Source organism: Suricata suricatta, chromosome 1 (genome assembly GCF_006229205.1).
Source record: "Suricata suricatta isolate VVHF042 chromosome 1, meerkat_22Aug2017_6uvM2_HiC, whole genome shotgun sequence".
NCBI classification, from domain to species: domain Eukaryota; kingdom Metazoa; phylum Chordata; class Mammalia; order Carnivora; family Herpestidae; genus Suricata; species Suricata suricatta.
The window spans coordinates 26831180-26843582 of record NC_043700.1 but is presented as its reverse complement, the minus strand read 5'-3'; positions in this window follow the sequence as shown (position 1 = coordinate 26843582).

Below are 12403 nucleotides of genomic sequence, written 5' to 3'. Positions count from 1 at the left end.
GAACCAAATATGCCATAAGAGGGCAAGGTGGAAGCAAAGAAAACTGTTAGGAGGCTTTTGGAGTAACCCAGGTGACAGATGACAGTGGCTTGAATTAGGGTAACAGTGGAGATGGTGAATAGTGGAAAGATTATGTCTTGAAGATAGAGCCAACAGGGTTTGGATAACGTATGCAAGATGTAAGAGAAAGAATGCCCAGTTGTCTAAAAGGTAAATCCCTCCCAAGAAAGGGATAATATGTCTTTAAAAATATAGTGCAGTTGGGGCATCTGGGTGGCTCAGTTAGTTAAGCGTTGGACTTTGGTTCAGGTCATGATCTCATGGTTCATGGGTTCAAGCCCCACATCAGGCTCTGTGCTGACAGCTCGGAGCCTAAAGCCTGCTTCAGATTCTGGGTCTCCCTCTCTCTCTGCCCCTCCCTGCTCACACTGTCACTCTCTCAAAAATAAACACTAAAACATTTTTTAAATAAAAATATAGTACAGTTGTACATGTCATATATGTGAAATACAGCAACATAGTAACTGTGTATTTGACATTGTAATTGCTTCTCATACCTCATCTCCTTTTTCTTCATGTATCTATGTTAGGTAACCCAAGAATCTCTGTTACTATATTTTGTATACATATATATACATATACACATATAAAACACCTCTGCCTACACATATGTAAAATCCCTATGTAATGAACTGGCTTCCTCAAATTAAAAAAAATTTTTTTTAATTTTATTTATTTTTGAGAGACAGAGAGAGACAGCAAGAGCAGGGGAGGGGCAGAGAGAGAAGGAGACACAGAATCTGGAGCAGGCTCCAGGCTCTGAGCTAGCTGTCAGCACAGAGCCTGATGCGGGGCTCGAACCCACAAGCCTGCCCCATGGCTTCCTCAAATTTATGACACATTATTTCTTACTCTCATTCCAAACATTTTCTTTTCATCCCTCTGCCACATCAAATTATCATTCAAAATTATGGTACACATATGGTGAAAGCTTACATGAATGGATGAATACCACTTTCAATTTTTAAGAACTTTCAGACATAAAAAGTGCCTTCTGTAGTGTCTTCAAAATGAGGTGACTTTGTGGTGTAAAAGTTTTTGAAAGATGATTATTCAGGGGAAAAAAGAGTTATTTAAATCTAACGTATTTTTGTCCTGTTATCATGTAATTTTGTTGGCATTTGCAAGTTAAATTTTCACAGGGTTGAGCTCTTTTCTGGCATGTTTTACACATCTTTCAAGCTCATCAACCTGGGTTCATGTTCTGGCTCAGCCGTAATTAGCTGTATGATCTTGGACATTTCCTCACTGTATAATGAGACAGTAAAAGTACCTCCTTCATTAGATTATTGGGGATTAGATGATGTGCAGAATAATGCTTTGTACATGGGAAACCCTCAATAGATAGCATCTTTTACCATCACCACTGCCATCATCATCATCAGGCTGTAGGGTCTGTTAGTTGGTAAATCTTAAAATCTTAAATTGTTTCCACCCAATGCAAAAAAAACCATTCTTTGCAGTCAATTTATTAAAAAATCTAAGCCCTAGTACAGACAAAACACCAGTTGTCCATTAGATTTTTTTTCCCCCGACTGCCTTGCAGCAGATCATTTTGGGCATTACAGAGGAACAGACAACGGAAAGAAACTTCCATTTCCATCTAGCAAGTGTTTCCTCTCTGTGAAAATTGCTGCCAAGAGAAATAGTCACTTTAACAGCAAGGGATGGCTCTTCTCTTTCAGGGAAATCCCTTCTTATCTGGACCTTATCAGCCTGCTGAGTAGGGAGCCCTGGAAACAGGTCAGTGCAAGTGCTTAACATTTGTATTTGAGGCTTTCTCTCTCACTCTCATCACTAAACCGTAGAAAGTTGATGGAGCAAAGCAAATTCATTCATTGCAAAAAAAAAAAAAATCATCAAGCTTGAATTTCTGCCCATTTTTACCTTAAAAGGATGATTCCAAACCAAATTCGCTTTCTCTACAAAGATAAATAAAGGAAATTTATTTTGCCCTTTGCCCTATATGTTCTATTGGTTTCTTACACAAAATCCAAACTATATCTTCCATCTCTCTTTAAAGTTTAAAGAACGCCATCCATCTTGTAAACAATGTTTCACGGTGGGCAGGGGAAATAGGAACCATTCTGAATAACGATGGTTTTAATACCATACATGAGCTTCAGGACAAAAAAAAAAGAAAACCATTCAAATACTTTAAGAAGTATCACCTTAGGTCTTTATTCCTCACTTCTCTGTATCTTTTTCCCAAAAGCAAAATCTCAGGTTGATAAACTTCTCACTTGGAAACTGTTCTTTCACAGTATTTTCAACTCATTTTCAGGTTAAATGTTGACTTCTCACTACTGTATCCCTGGCACCTAACACACAAGTATCCATTACATGAAAATAATAATCCTGAATGATTTCTTTTTTTTTTCATGTTTATTTTATTTTTGAGCAAGAGAGACAAAGACAGAGTGTGAGCAGGGGAGGGTCAGAGAGAGGGAGACACAGAATCTGAAGCAGGCTCCAGGCTCCGAGCTGTCAGCACAGAGCCTGATACGGGGCTGGAACTCGGGAATGGTGAGACCATGGCCTGAGCCTAAGTCGGATGCTTAACCAACTGCTCAGATTTCTTTTCTTTTATTTTTTAAAATACTTGACTGTCTTTTTTACTTTTTTTTTCTCCCAAGTTTTTATTTAAATTCCAGTTAGTTAACATACAGTGTAACATTAGTTTCAGGTGTAGAATTTAGTGATTCATCACTTACATACAACACCCAGGGCTCATCACAAGTGCCTTGCTTACTCATCACCCGTTTAACCCGTCCCCACCCCTTCCCTCCAGAATCCTCATTTGTTTTCTACAGTAAAGAGTTAAGATACGGTTTGGCTCCCTCTTTTTCCTTCTATGTTCATCTGTTTTGTTTCTTAAATTTCACACATGAGTAAAGACATATGATATTTGTCTTTCTCTGATTTATTTTGCTTAACATAATACTCTCTAGTTCCATTTGTTCATTGCAAATGGCAAAATTTCATTATTTTTTGTCGTGTCCGGCCCCGGCCGGCAGGGCGGAAAATCCTCACGGGTTCTTTTCCTGAGGGAGGGAGAGAAAACAGAGCAGGAGAAGGGAGCGCAGAGAGTGAAGACAGCACAGGGTTTCCGATCAAGCCTCTAGCTTCTTTATTCTTCTTCCTCTCCTCCTTTTCCCCCCAGAAAACACTCTTATTTTATATATGGCTTTGGGGAGGGGAACTGCCCCGGCTCGGTTGTCAGGTAACAGAGTCAAAAGAATATCAAAAGAAGCGCCCAGACTTGCCTCTGCAATGCTGGGGAGGGAAAGCTTGACGCTGCATACCCGAATGCAGGTTTGATCTTTTGTGCACCTTGGCCTAATCTACGTCTGGCGCAGCAAGACAGTCGCCAAAATTATTTTGGACCAGGAAATGGCAATCTCCAGCCTCCAGAATGCAAATCTTGTTTTTTGGTTGCTCCCTGGAGAGCGAATATCCTTGCCTGAGGCAGCGAGAAAACTTGGCAGCTCCCGACAATTTTTTTTTTAATTTTTCTTAAAATCCACATCCAAGTTAGTTAGCACATAGTGCAATAACGATCTCAGGAGTAAATTCTTCAATGCCCCTTACCCATTTAACCCATCCCCCCTCCCATGACCCTCCAGTAACCCTCTTTTTTTTTTTGTTCTCCATATTTAAGAGTCTCTTATGTTTCATCCTTCTCCCTGTTTTTATATTATTTTTGCTTCCTTTACCTTATGTTCATTTGTTTTGTACCTTAAAGTTCTCATATGAGTGAAGTCATATCATATTTGTCTTTCTCTGACTAATTTTGCTTAGCATAATGCCCTCCAGTTACATCCACATGGTTGGAAATGGCAAGATTTCATTCTTTTTGATTGTTGAGTAATATTCCATTGTGTGTGTGTGTGTGTGTGTGTGTGTGTGTGTGTGTACCACTTCTTATTTAACCATTCATCCATCGATGTACATTTGGGCTCTTTCCATACTTTAGCTATTGTTGATAGTGCTGCTATAAACATTGGGGTGCATGTGTCTCTTCAAAACAGCACTCCTGCGTCCTTTGGATAAATACCTAGTCGTGCAATTGCTGGGTCATAGCATAGTTCTATTTTTAATTTTTGGAGGAACCTCCATACTGTTTTCCAGAGTGGCTGCACCAGTTTGCATTCCCACCAGCAGTGCAAAAAAGATCCTCTTTCTCTGCATCATCACCAACATCTGTTGTTGCCTGAGGTGTTAATGTTAGCCATTCTGACAGGTGTGAGGTGGTATCCCGGTGTGGTTTTCATTTGTATTTCCTGATGATGAATGAGGTTGAGTATTTTTTCATATGTTGGTTGGCCATCAGGATGTCTTCTTTAAAGAAGTGTCTGTTCATGTCTTTTGCCCATATCCCCACTGAATTTTTTTTTTTGTATAGAGTTTGAGAAGTTCTTTATAGATTTTGGATACTGACCCTTTTTGGATACTGACCCTTTTTGGATACTGACCCATTTGCAAATATCTTCTCTCATTCCATCGGTTGCCTTTTAGTTTTTCTGATTGTTTACTTCACTATGCAGAAGTTTTTTATTTTGATGAGGTCCCAATAGTTTACGTTTGCTTTTGTTTCCTTTCCCTCCAGGGATGTGTTAAGAAGTTGATGCGGCCAAGGTCAGAGAGGTTCTTGCCTGCTTTCTCCTTGAGAATTTTAATGGCTTCCTGTCTTACATTTAGGTCTTTCATCCATTTTGAGTTTATTTTTGTGTATGGTGGAAGAAAGTGGTCCAGGTTCATTTTTCTGCATGTCACTGTCCAATTTTCCCAGCACCACTTGCTGAAGAGACTATCTTAATTCCATTGTATATTCTTTCCTGTTTAGTTACAGATTAGTTGGCCATATGTTTGTGGGTCCATTTCTGAGTTCTCTATTCTGTTCCATTGATCTGAGTGTCTGTTTTTGTGCCAGCTGTCTTAATGATTACAGCTTTGTAATACAGGTTGAAGTCTGGGATTGTGATGCCTCCAGCTTTGGTTTTCTTTTTCAAGATTGCTTTGGCTGTTCGGAATCTTTTCTGGTTTCATGCAAATTTCAGGATTGTTTGTTCTAGCTCTGTGAAGAATGCTGGTATTATTTTGATAGAGATTGCATTGAAAGTGTAGACAGCTTTGTGTAATATAGACATTTTAACAATATATGTGCTTGCAATCCATGAGCATGGAATATTTTTCCATTTCTTTGTGACTTCTTCAATTTCTTTCACAAGTATTCTGTAATTTTCAGGACACAGATCTTTTATCTTTGGTTAGATTTATTCCTAGGGATTTTATGGGGTTGGGTGCAACTATAAATGGGATTGATTCCTTGATTTTTCTGTTGCTTCATTATTGTATGTAGGAATGTAACCGATTTCTGTGCATAGATTTTGTATCCTATGACTTTGCTGAATTCATGGGTCAGTTCTAGCAGTTTTTTGGTGGAATCTTTTGGGTTTTCTATATAGAATATCATGTCATCTGCGAAGAGTGAAAGTTCGACCTCCTGGCCAATTTGGATGTCGTTTATTTCTTTGTGTTTGAAAGCTGAGGCTAAGGCTTCCAATTCAGAGAATAACTGGCAAGAGTGGACATCCCTGTCCCTGCCTTAGGGGGAAAACTCTTAGGTTTTCCCCATTGAGGATGATATTAGCAGTGGGTCTTTCATATATGGCTCTTATGATCTCGAGGTCTGATCTTTCTATCCCTAATTTCTTGAAGGTTTTTATCAAGAAAGAATGCTGTATTTTGTCAAATGCTTTTCTCTGCATCTATTGAGAGGATCATGTGGTTCTTGTCCTTTCTTTTATTGACGTGATGAATCACATGGGTCGTTTTGCAGATATTGAACTAGCCCTGCATCCCAGGTATAAATCCCACTTGGTTGTGGTGAATAAGTTTTTAATTTATTGTTGGATATGATTGGCTAATATCTTGTTGGGGATTTTTGCATCCATGACCATCATGGAAGTTGTTCTATAGTTCTCCTTTTTAGTGGGGTCTTTGTCTGGTTTGGGAATCAAGGTAATGCTGGTTTCATAGAAGAGTTTGGAAGTTTTTCTTCCATTTCTATTTTTTGGAACAGCTTCAAGAGAGTAAGTGTTAAGTCTTCTTTAAAGGTTTGGTGGAAATCTCCTGGAAAGCCTTCTGGCCCTGAACTCTTGTTTTGAGGGAGATTTTTTATTACTAATTCAATTTCTTTACTGGTTATGGGTCTGTTCAAATTTTCTATTTCTTCCTGTTTCAGTTTTGGTAGTTTATATGCTTCTAGGAATTTGTCCATTTCTTCCAGATTGCCCATTTTATTGGTGTATAATTGCTCATAATACCCTCTTATTATTGTTTGTATTTCTGTTGTGATCTTTTACTCTTGATTTTATTTACTTGGGTCCTTTCCTTTTTCTTTTTGATCAAACTTCATAGGGGTTTATCAATTTTGTTAATTCTTTCAAAGAACCAGCTTCTGGTTTCATTGATCTGTTCTACTGTTTTGTTTTGTTTGTTTGGTTTTGGTTTCAATAGCATTAATCTGTTCTGATCTTTATTATTTCCTGTCTACTGCTGGTTTTGTGTTTTATTTGCTGTTCTTTATCCAGCTCTTTAAGGTGTAAGGTTAGGTTGTGTATCTGAGACTGATAGGGAAAATCTGTTGTAAGATGGCCGACAAGATTAATAGGAAACATCTGTCCCTGATTAATGAGGAGTGCCGAAGTAACAGGCTAGAAATTATTCCCTCTGCTAATGCTCTGAGCCCAGAACTCTGGAGAATGATCTCCTCTGAGCCCACTGGTGTAAAATAAACTTCCTCCCTTCCAAGATCTCCGAGTGCTGCTTGGTTCTTCCACCGGGTGATCCAGACCAGATTCCACCACAAGACCTTTCTTCCTTCTTTAGGAAGCCTGGACCTGCTATATACTTCCCTCTTATGACCTCCTTGCTGCAGCCCAGAGCTATCCTTGTTGCTGTAGCATCCATTTGAGATTGCAGCTTAGTTATAGCATTTTTTTATTTCAGCCTGACTAGCTTTTACTTCTTTTACCTCACAGAAAGGGACACTAATCTATTTTCGACCCCAGCTATTATTCTTATTATTGTGATTCTAAATTCTGGCTCAGACATCTTGCTTGTATCTGTGTTGATTAAGTCTCTGGCTGTGGTTTCCTTATGCTCTTTCTTTTCGGAGTGAATTTTTTTGTTTCATCATTTTGAAGGAAGAAAAGGAATTAATAAGGTAGAAAAAAACCTAAAGTTATAAAATTAAAAACAACACACACAAAAATCAGATAAATATGCTGATCCTAGGTGTGTTTTGGTCTAGTTGCTGAAAGGACCTTGATACATTAGAGAAAAACAGGAAAAAAAAAGAAAAAAGAAGGAAAACGTTTGAAATTTTGAAAAAATGAATACAATAAAATAGAATAAAATGAAATGATGGAAGTAAAATAGAGTTTGAAAAATTCACAAAAAACTAAAAAATATAATAGAAAAAAATTAAAGAAAATTTTTTAATAAAAATACATGTTTTTCTTTCTGTATTCAAGAAAAAAAAGAAAAAATATTAAATATATGGACTAGTGAACAGACTGAAATACAATTACCATTATATCATTTTCCTCTAGAAGCCAGACTATGAAGCACTTTATAGTCTTTAAACTAAGCAGACAGAGAGACTTGTGTTCCTGAAGACCGAGGTTGGCCCAGTTCGGCTGGACTTAGTGTAATGGTTCCATTCTCCACTAGATGGCGCTACTTGGCTTACTGGGGTGTGGCCTTGGTAAGTGTGTATGTGCATGCGCGGGAAGGGTGAAAATGGCGTCTCCCAGCTACCCAGCCTCTAGTATCAGAATCTCTTCTCCCTGGTGCACCGTCCTTTGTCTCTGGCTTCAGTCCATTCCCACCTATTACACTGTCTGTGACCAAGCCATCAGGTTGCCAGGCAGCATCTTCCTCCTGAGTTTTATCTCAGATGTGGCTGTGTTTCCGAACCCCTCACTTCTGAGGGACTGTGACTTTGACCTGCTCAGACCTTCTGGGGAAGGGTCTCACTGAGGAATGACCAGGTGCCGGTCATACCCAGGAATGTTTGCAGGACCATGCTGCTGCCAATGCCCAGAGACTGGAGCTGGATGCCAGCCCGCCCCAGAAAAAGTTCACAGGATCGTGTAGCAGCAGCGTTTCAGGGATTATGGTAAATCACAACACACATCTGGCATGAGGCTTCCGCCTTAATGTCCTTGTTCCAGCACCAGAGAATGTGGCTGTTCTCCGGGGTCTGCTGGGAGCTTTGCCTGTGGGGCGGCCACACAGCCTCTACCAAATGTCCTCCAAGCAGGGGAACCGCCTCTCCCCGTGTGGCCCGAGGACCTCACTCTCTGCTCCTGGGGATTCGCCCTTCCCATCAGAGCACCATCAGGTACCAAGCTGTGGAGTTTCCGACTCTGCGCTCCCCTGTTTATAGAGTCTGAATGGAATTCAAACCCTCTCCTTTCTCCTTTCTCCCTTTTTTGTTCAGTCCCTGTGACTGTTTCCACTTTTCCACTTTCTTTCCAGCTGCTTTTGGGGGATTGCTTTTCCTGTACTCGCCCCCCATCTCTGTCCTCTCTCCACAAGCAAAAACTGCTCCCTACCCTCCATGGCTTCTCTCACCCCCTCCCCCCAGTCCACCTCTCTGCACCATGTGTGTAGTTAAGGATGTGCAGATTGTTGTGTTAGTCCTCAAATCAGTTTTCTAGGTGTGCAGGATGATTTAGTGTTGATCTAGCTTTATTTCATGGATGTGAGACACAAAAAAACTTCTGTGCTCAAGATTTCATTCTTTTTGATTGCCGAGTAATATTTCATTGTGTAAATACACCACTTCTTTTTTATCCACTCATCAGTTCATGGACATTTGAGCTCTGTCCATAAGTTGGCTATTGTTGATAATGCTGCTATAAACATCAGGGTCCATGTATCCCTTTGAATCAGTATTTTTGTAGCCTTTGGATAAATACCTAGCAGTGCAACCGCTGGGTTGTAGGGTAGTTCTATTTGTAACTTTCTGAGGAAATCTCCATACCGTTTTCCAGAGTGGCTGCACCGATTTGCATTCCTATCAAAGGTGGAAGAGGGTTCTCCTTTCTCCACATCCTTGCCAATACCTGTTGTTTTCCGTCTTGTTAATTTTAGCCATTCTGACAGGTGTGAGGGGATATCTCATTGTAGTTTTAATTTGTATTTCCCTGATGATTAGTGATGTTAAGCATTGTTTCACATGTCTGTTAGCCATCTGCATATCTTCTTTGGGAAAATGTCTGTTCATGGCTTCTGTCCATTTCTTAACTAGATTATTTGTTTTTTGGGTGTTGAGGTTTTGGGGGAGGTTTTTTTTTTAGGTTTGTTTATTTCTTTAAGTAGGCTCCACGCCAAGTGTGGAACCCAACTTGGGGCTTGAACTCAAGACTGTGTGATTAAGACCTTAGCTGAGATCAAGAGTCTGAAACTTAACCAACTGAATCATCCAGGTGCCCCTGGGTGTTGAGTTTTATAAACTCTTCATGTATTTTAGACGCTAACCCTTTATCTGATATATCATTTGCAAATACCTTCTCCCATTCCAAAGGTTGCATTTTAGTTTTGTTGATTGTTTCCTTCGCTGTGCAAAAGCATTTTATTTTTATTTCTTATATTTTTAACAAAAGTTAGGTACAATGTAGGCATTTAATCAGAATAAGTAGACAATGCGATCTTGCAAATTACTATTCTACTTGCTCAGGCGAACTGGTGATTTATTAAAAATAAATGAAAAATCAATTAGTACTTAGGCTAAGCACTTGGTAAGATCAGAGAAGATACCCTTTTTTGGACTAGGCCTAATTTTGGTTCTTTTAAATAGGAGAAAGTTTTAAAATGCCAAAAGGGGCACCTGGGTGGCTCAGTTGGTTAAGCGTCCAGCTTCGGCTCAGGTCATGATCTCACGGTTCATGGGTTCCAGCCCCGCATTGAGCTCTGTGCTGACAGCTAGCTCAGATTCTGTATCTCCCTGCCTCTCTGACTCTCCCCTGCTTGCGTTGTCTATCTCTGTCTCTCAAAAAAAAAAATTAAAGTGCCAAAAGACTCAGAGACTGGTAAAAAAAATTTTTTAATAAAAAAATGTTTTTAATGTTTATTTTTGAGAGAGACAGACAGATAGACACAGTGTGAGTGGGGGAGGGGCAGAGAGAGAGAGAGAGAGAGAGAGAGAGGGAGACACCAAATCTAAGGCTCCAAGCTGTCAGCACAGAGCCAGACACATGGCTTGAACTCACTAAACTGTGATATCACAGCCTGAGCCAAAACCAAGAGTTGGACACTTAACCAGCTGAGCCACCCAATTGCCCTAAACACAGGTTCTTACCTGCAACTATTTTCCCCTGCTTCAAGGGGAGAAAGCCTCTAGCCCTTTTTAAAACTTCTGATACAGGAACACCAGCCTCGCTTAGTCAGTGAAGCATGTGACTCTTGATTATGGGATCGTGCATTTGAGTCCCACGTTGGGTATAGAGGTTACTTAAAATAATATCTTAGGGCCGCCTGGGTGGCTCAGTCAGTTAAGCATCTGACTTCGACTTAGGTCATGATCTCATAGTTTGTGGGTTCGAGCCCAGTGTTGGGCTCTGTCCTGACAGCTCAGAGCCTGGAATCTGCTTTGGATTCTGCGTCTCCCTCTCTCTCTGCCCCCCCCCCCACTTGCTCTCTCTCTCTCTCTCTCTCTCTCTCAAAAAGGATAAATGTTAAAAAAATTTTTTTAAATAAATAACATAAACATAAAATCTTTAAAAAAATTTCTGATGCTGAAAAAATGGGCCATAATGACATCATATTGTGGTTCTATTATCTTAGTTAAGATGGGTTTGGTAGATGGGTCCATCTCTATTCTTTAGTACAAATATCAGTATTTCTATTATTTCAAATTTTAGCACAATATTAATATAGTACAATTTATACTAATATTAGTACAAATATGAGTAATTTCCCACAGGAGCTTTGCAAACATCACACTTTCTATTTTTGGCGATAATGCACTTGTTTTTCCAAGAAGAGTACACACAGATCTTGATGAGACTTGCTTAAGAAAGCTGGCTAACAATCATAGTTTTGTATTTTTTTTTTCCCAAAAGAGGAGGGGAAATGAATGTATAATGAGTACCAATAAGCTCAGGACTATTAGAAGCAATTTTACCAAAGGTCTTCTGGAATAGAATTCCAACACATAAATAAAATCTTTATATTATATGTAAATTGATTTTACGTAAAGAGATTTACTTTTTCTGTTGCTAGGGTCATTCCTAGTTAAATGGTCTCTGTGGAAAAAAATTTTTTAATCAAAGAATCCTCTTGTGATATGAATATTCATAACTGAAAAACTTGGGTATATACTGAATTTTCTTACTAGAGAATTCATCAATGGGTAAGCGAATTGTGGTTCACTATGGAATGATCTAGTATGCTGAATGGAATACTATTCAGCAACGAAATAGACCAAACTACTGTAACTGAGAAACTGCCTGCCATGGCAGCTGTCCCTCAAAAGACCATTTTGACAATTTGACCACAAAAACCTCTACACACGAACAACCATGGATTCCCAACTTGTTCTAGGAAATGGCTGACCACAGAATACCCTCCACCTAACACCGAAACCTCCTTCCTCTTTTGAAATGTCCCCAAACTTCTCAGTTGCCCCCTTGCAAGTAACCAAGGACTGCCAAGTACCTGAAAACCAATGAGAAAGTCTCCCCACTTCCAAATCCCATGTTAATAGAATACTTGCCAATCAGGGGCTGCCTCAGTATTTCCTCTTTTTCTCCATAAAACTTATTTTCCCTTCCAATGAATCTGAGCCTCTGCTGAAACAAAAGTGATGACAGATGGATTCCCTTGCCAAGAGTAAATGAATAAACAGTTTTTGTTAATTCTGTCTCAGACTTAGTTTTATCTTTGACGTGATAGACACAAGAACATGGATGAATCTCAAAAACATGAAACTGAGTGAAAGAAGCCAGACACTGTAACAGTCTATTTATATAAAATTCTGGAGCAGGCAAAACTGAGCTGCGATGACAGAAATCGGGACAGAGGTCCTTAGGAGTGGAATTGACTGGAAAAGACCAGAGGGAACTTTATGGAATGATGAAAATGTTCTGTATCTTGATTCCGGTGGTGCTGACACTGATATACATGTTTTTCAAAACTCGTTGATCTATACGCTTAAGCCTTGTGTGTTTTATTGGGTGCAGATTGTACCTCAGTTTTGAAAAGTAAGAATGTTTTTGATTTGGAAAAGTCAGAGGTTTCAGTATCCACCGATGACTGACTGAGAAAA